This window comes from Equus asinus, chromosome 5 (genome assembly GCF_041296235.1).
Source record: "Equus asinus isolate D_3611 breed Donkey chromosome 5, EquAss-T2T_v2, whole genome shotgun sequence".
Classification (NCBI taxonomy): domain Eukaryota; kingdom Metazoa; phylum Chordata; class Mammalia; order Perissodactyla; family Equidae; genus Equus; species Equus asinus.
This window is the reverse complement of record NC_091794.1, coordinates 75,535,368-75,541,887: the sequence shown is the minus strand read 5'-3', so window position 1 is coordinate 75,541,887 and position 6,520 is coordinate 75,535,368. Positions and strand designations below refer to the sequence as shown.

Genomic DNA, 6,520 nt, shown 5'->3' with positions numbered 1-6,520 from the left:
TATCATCGTGAACATTATGAGCTCCTATCCCTGGGATGTATTAATTTTTTATCCCCAGAGTCTTTTTCCACTGATAAGGGGTTGCTTCTCTGCTTGAAAACTTTTATGTGCTGGGGCCTTAAATATAAAATCAGGCCCCGCTTGCCTTGCACCCAGGGACTTTCAGCCCATGGCCGCCATCTCCCTCCTCACCTGCATCTCTCTACCCACGAATTGCCTCATAGACACAGAAAATGGACCTTCAACACCCCCTTAGCCTGGCACGTCCGACTCCTCACCCCTTTCCTCTTGGTGAATTTCCACCCCTCTTTCGAGGCCCTGCTTAACTATCGCCTCTCCCGGGGAGCTTCCCAATTCCCTGCCACAAACCTCTGCTGAAGTTATTCGTTGCTTCCTCTGAGTTGGTGTGGCATGTTGTTGCTCTCGCTACCATTGTCCCACGGGATATTGTTTGCGTTTTAGCTATTTTTCTTCTTGAATGAATAGGGTATATTGAAATGCATCTTCCCTGGGAGACTGGCCTTATTCAGCTAATTACAACATCAGTACTGGTCGTTGTTCCCCTGGGTGATGTTTTTGAACAGCTGAGTACCTGGGTTCTAGACAAAATGGCTCTAGAATCAAACAGCTCTGGGTATGAGTTGATACTCAACACTTCAAAGCTGTGTAACCTTGAAGGTTATTTTTTCTCGCTCAGTCTGTTTCCTTGTTTGAACAGGGGATGTTAACACAGCATACCTCCTAGGGGTCTTGTAAGGATTATAAGAGATGTCTACACTGAATAGGAGAACACTGTGCCCTGAGAGTCAGAACTATTGGTCGTCCTCTCTCGGTCCCAGCTCGGCCTCTCTCTGGCTCTCCGTTTCCTCGTTTGTAGCATAACATGATTCTGCTATGAGAGTTTTTCAAGCTGTGATCCTTGGTCACATGTCTGCATCACACGGGACAAGGCCTTTCAGGGGGAGGCTACTATTAAACTATACCACGTAGCTCCATCCTTACTGATTTCAGATTGTCTGAGGTTTCTTAGATTGGCTTCTAAGGGCCCTTCTGGCTCTGACCTCCCGTGATGCAATTATTCCGGGAGGGAGGCAGGTGACAGGGCAAGAGTCATGATAGGGGATGAGGGAGAAGAGGCTGAGAGCTGGCCTGGTCTCGTCTTCGGCCCTGGTTTGAGGACCCCAGGGACCTGGGGCGTAGGGGGAGAGCAAGGCTCTATCTGCCTTTGCACACTTCCTCACTCATGCCTTGCGCAGTGTCTAGCACCGAACAGGTGTCAAGTGAGGCTATTGAATGGAGAAAAGGAGAGTCCACAAGGGATGGTTCTTCAGACCAGGTAAACTGAGGTGACACCAGGCCCAACCACTGCTGCTGGTCCTGATTACTCTCTTGGGGAGATATCCATTGAATGCACTCACCCAGCCTAAACTGCTCCTGCATTCCAATTTCTCAATGGCTACAGCCACCAGATTGCACCGACAGACTGGGGTGTGGAAACTTCCTAGAGAAGGGTGGGTCTGGGGAGAGAAGGCTGAGGGAGCTCCCTACTCAGGGAAACTGAGGCAGGCAGGAGGTCCTGAGACATCATCGAGCAACTCAGGGAAGATGTCAGGAGTCTCTGAATAGAGAAATTGAAAGAACTCTGGGGTTTCTGAAACTTTGTCCTGTGTCTAGATCTGTGGCTTTGTTACTTTGGGTGAGTCTTCAAAGGGAGCAGCCGCAAACTCTGAAATGGAGAAGGGCCTGTGAGGGCAGGTTGTCCACACGGAGTGGGCAGCTGGGGAGGCCAAAACTCCTTGCAGTGGGGTGCTCAGGATGATCACGGACAAGGACAGAATTGCCAGGTGAGGAGGGTGGCAAGCAGAGGTCCTGGGATTTATGGGAAGGAAGAAACACGAGGGTCACCTTGGGAACAAGAGGAGCCCTGTGGGCCACCTGCCCACTGCCCTACTGTGAGCTCTTGCAGGACAGGACTGGGCTGAGTGTGGCTTAAAGGCACTTCGCCGTCCCCATGGGCTCAGCATCGAGTGTTGCAAATATTGGCTGCATGATGAAAGCTGCTTGAACTCAATTTCCCCTCTTCCATTTTACTCTTTTATTTTAAGCTCAGATCTTCCTCCTCCAGATGGAGTTCTCCCATCTGGTTACCGAAACTGGATCAGTGGAAAGAAATTCTAGGATGTTGGAATTTCAGGAATGTTTCCAGGATGCCAAGAAAAATAGCTTTGTGATGAGCCAATGGCATCATGATGGCAGATCTGGAAAATAGATCTGATTCTAAGTCACAATCTCATAGGATCGCAGAGACATTGAGGTCATCTGGTCTACTCCATGATGTTACAGATGGAGGAGCTGAGACTCTGGGAGGGCTAGAACCAGTTGGTGGCAGAGATAGGCCTGGGACTGAAGGCTGCAGCCATCAAACTTGCTCTGATCAGATGCCAGGCCCCCACCACCAGGCCCTTCTGAGAGCCGTCTGACATATGTAGCTTTGCCTTATCAGCAGGAAGAAAAGATGACAGCGGGCAGTCTTTCTTGGCCAAGCATCCAACAGGACCCACATAAATATTTTCCCAGCGTCTGCGTGGCCAGCATCTAGCTGGCTATGTTCCAGGGGACAGTAAATAATTCAGACGACTGGTTGCTTCCTGACAACTTTCTTGGGTGTGTTTTCTGACGACTATGTTTTTTGGAGCGGATGCTGGGGAGACCTTGACGCCGGCTGTGAGCCAAGCCCTTACTGGACTCTCTGATGGCATTTCTGGTCAGGAAGGAAGTACCCACGGTGTCTTAATGTCAATGCACTTGGGGCAGAAGATTACTTTCACTCAGTCTGAAAGCCTTTCAAGTGGGGCCAGGAATTAGTTTCAGGGATTAGGGTGGAGTGAGGTTAGAGACTCTGGGACCAAAAAGCCCGAAGAAATCAGTCCAAGCGTGGTAAATTGGGTAAGGTTGACCACAGGCATGCTGGGTTCTTGGCAGCTAAGCTGGTGGGGAAGGCAAGGATAGTGTTGGAGCTGGCATGGCCGTGGGTCATCGGAGTGACCAGTCTTGGACTCACAGTTCAGGATGGGGTGGGGAGTTCAGGCCCCATCTGTTCTGATGCCTCATCCAGGGCCTCCGACTAGGGCCGGCAGTGGGAATCTCAGGGACGTACATGGCAGTCCTGGAAGTCAGATTCTGGACGTCTTGACTTAGGTCAGCAATTTGAGGAAATGGGAATGGGGGTGAAGGCAGGAAATATCTAGAAAGAGTGGTAGGGCCAGAGAGTCTCAGGGCAGATGAACCCGATACTAGGCTTAGGAAAACAAGAAAAATTGTAGATATCCCCCTACGGTGGGAGGGTCCTTCTCCTCTCTGCATTGGATGGAGAGACTGGATGGAGATTAGTGATGGAGCAGGTCTGAGTGGGCAGCGTGAAGGCTCCCGGTGCCTGCCCTGGTTCAGGGTGAAGGAACCCAGGCTGGCACCGATGCAAAGGTCCACCATCTTAGTCACCGGAGGAAAAGCACACTGTGCCTCTGATGGGTGTGAGGACATAGAATCCTAGACGGCTGGAAAGACCTGACACGGTCTTGCCTGAGCTTCACGATGATATTACTGGGGCCACACATCCCACGTGTCCTGACTTCCAGCCCCGGCCCCGTGTGGCTGTCCTTGGGAACCCAGAGGAGATCACAGTTGCTCTGTCTCTGAAGGCGGCAGGGAATGGGACTTTGAAGCCCAATCTGAATTCCTTTATGTGGTTCTTGATGATTCGGAGTGGGACCCTTTAATCCCCAGCAGGGGCCTGTCACCTAGGCATTTGATAAAACTTTCTTGAACCGGCCTATATTCTAAGCTTGTACACTCTCTAGGAATGGGAGTTCCTAAATTCACTTCATCCTAAGCTGTGTTGCAAACATATTTGTCCTGATTTTGAAAGCAATGCAGGATTGTTGAAAGACTATGGGCATTGGGAATCAGAAGACTCAGGTACGGCTTGAACCAGCTGTGTACCATTGGCCAAATTAATTAACACCTATGAATCTCATTTTCCTCACCCGAAAGATGGAGAAATGGCGACTGGAAGGCTGAAATGAAGTAATGCACATAAGGTGCCAAGCCCAGGGCCTGACACAAAGTGGATGCCTAGTAAGTGATTACCGATTCATTCAGTATTCAGTTTGGAGCAATTAAGACCTGAGTTCTGGTCTTGGCTCTGCCAGAGTCAGGCTGGGTGTCTTTGGGTAGTTAACTCCCCACTCTGAACCACAACTCTTTCATCAGTACCATGGAGAAAACAATGTCCAGCTCACAGGGCTGTCGTGCAGTTTTAAGGAGATGCCGTGTAAACGCCCAGGACTCTACTAGTTCCCGGGTTTAGGGGAAACCACGTCGTCACGTAGACAATTAGAAAAATGGGACTCACCCTCCACATCCTGAAGGCTGCAAAGGCCTCTGATTCCAGGCTAGAAGCATCCTTCGGCTCATTCCCTCCTTTCTCCGCCCTCCTTATGTGAGGGCTCATCTCCTCTCACCTGGGTGGTTACACCTGCCTCCTCCGGGATCCCTCCCAGCTGTGTCTCTTGCTCCTGTTGATTTTCTCTGCAGCAGCAGGATGTACATAAAACAGACACCTGACCACTCTACACTCCTGCACAAATCCTCCTGTGGCTCCTCAAAATGAGTTTCACCTCCTCGTCCCAGCATTCGGGACCCTCCATATGCTGCCTGGCCCGCCTTTCCATTCTGTCCCTCAGATTTCTCCCTACAGCCCCTCGGTTAATTTACACTCCCCTTCTCACGCATCTGCAGTAGGAAAAGAGCACGTCTATATTCTGGTCCTTGTTTTGCTGCTGGTTCAACTTCTACACATGCTGCTCCTCTCTGGGCCTCCAGTCTCTATCTTGGACGTCAAGGATTAGACGAGAAGATATCTCAGGGCCTTCAAGCCTTAAGGTGCTTTAAGAAAGCTTGATGCCCTCTAGGTGGCCAGGAATTCTTTCTCTCTCACCACACACACAGCAATCACACGGACTCCCGAACACTCACATGCAGACTCTCACAGGTACACACTCACACACGGACGTGTTTTCACACACACGTGCTTGCATATACATGTAAATACTCCCTCATACTTGCTATACACTCTCACACACGTGCAGAGACTAGTCTGTCTTGTTCGTCACTGAATCCCCAGCATTTAGAGCAGAGCACCTAATAAATCCTCAACACTCACCTGTGAAATGGGCGGATAAATGAATATCCCCCCAACTCCCAATGCCAGTGCAAGGATTCACACACGCTGTGCCCTCCCCCATGCAACAATCAGACTGCACACTCTGCGACCCGAGTGACTGCAGACTCACGTTAGACGCGTCCAGCACACTCACTCCCACCCATATTCCCACCTTGTAGATGTCCTTTAGGGTCCCTTCCAGGAGCTCCGCCGCTAAGGGAGCTCCTTTTCTTACATGTCACCCTGAAGACTCCCTTGTAGGTGTCAGGTTTGGCTCCAGTGACACCCAAGGACCTTTCTATGTGGACAGTGCTTTGTAAAAGTCAAATCACTTTATCAGGCGAGATCCCACTCGTCCTCTCAGCAGACCTGAGTGGGGCCATGGGGCAGGGACCATCCCCTGTGTCACGGATGGGGAGACAGAGACTGGGAGAGGGTAGGCTGTCTGCCCAAGGTCAGAAAGCCATCCTGCATCGCCCAGCCAGAGCCCACGCCGCCCCCGTCTAGGACTCTCTCCATCGCCTCTCCCAGCGACTGTTTTAAGAGGATTATTTATTCTTCAGTTGTTTTCCCCTCTAATTTATTTCTTTCTTTATCTTTTTTTTTAATCTCCTGTTTCCGCCTGTAAAGAGTTGGGTTTCAGCAGGGAGTGAGGGAGGCCAAGTTCACCGGCAGAAGAAAAATCTGCAAGTAACTCTCCTTGTAAACCCCAGCCAAGATTCCTGCCAAACGAAATGAGAACAGACCACGCTCTCACGCACCCACCTTCACAAAGAACCAACTCAACTGCAAAAGGAAAAAATGCTAATAAAGTTAATATCTCCTTCCAAGAACAGAGTAAGGCCCCTCCGGCCATATAATTTGCCAACTAATTAAAAAATTATTCGCACCATTTTATGATTTTTAGAATTTACTTGACTTTTTGTTCCTTGGAAGGAACCAGTAAAGTGCGAGCCTGTTCGTTCTTGGCTTTGGGATGGCTGGGGAGTCTGTGGGTCAGTCTGGACTAGTTCTTCCCCACAAAGATGGCACTATGGGACAGCTAGGGCTCCTCTGGGGCTCTGAGGACCCAGACCTGACCGTACCCTGCTGGCACTTCTCTTTTGCGACTCTAGCAGCCCTCCAGAGAGGTGGTAAGGTTATGTGATAAGACTACTAGCTTTGGGGTCAGACTAACCTGTTTGAATCCCAACTCGGGCCCTTACTGGCCATGTGCTCATGGCCAAGTCACTTAAGTTCATGGGCCTCTCAGTTTTCTCATCTGTGTAAAGGCTGTTGATGCTCCTACCTTGGCAGGTT

General features: G+C 50.3%; 1 long non-coding RNA gene across 1 annotated transcript in view; it reads left to right on the top strand.

The window, feature by feature from the left end:
• Positions 1-6,520, top strand: part of LOC123285863 (uncharacterized) — a 46,939-nt gene that overhangs the window by 29,899 nt on the left and 10,520 nt on the right. The gene's annotated exons all lie outside the window — the stretch shown is intronic.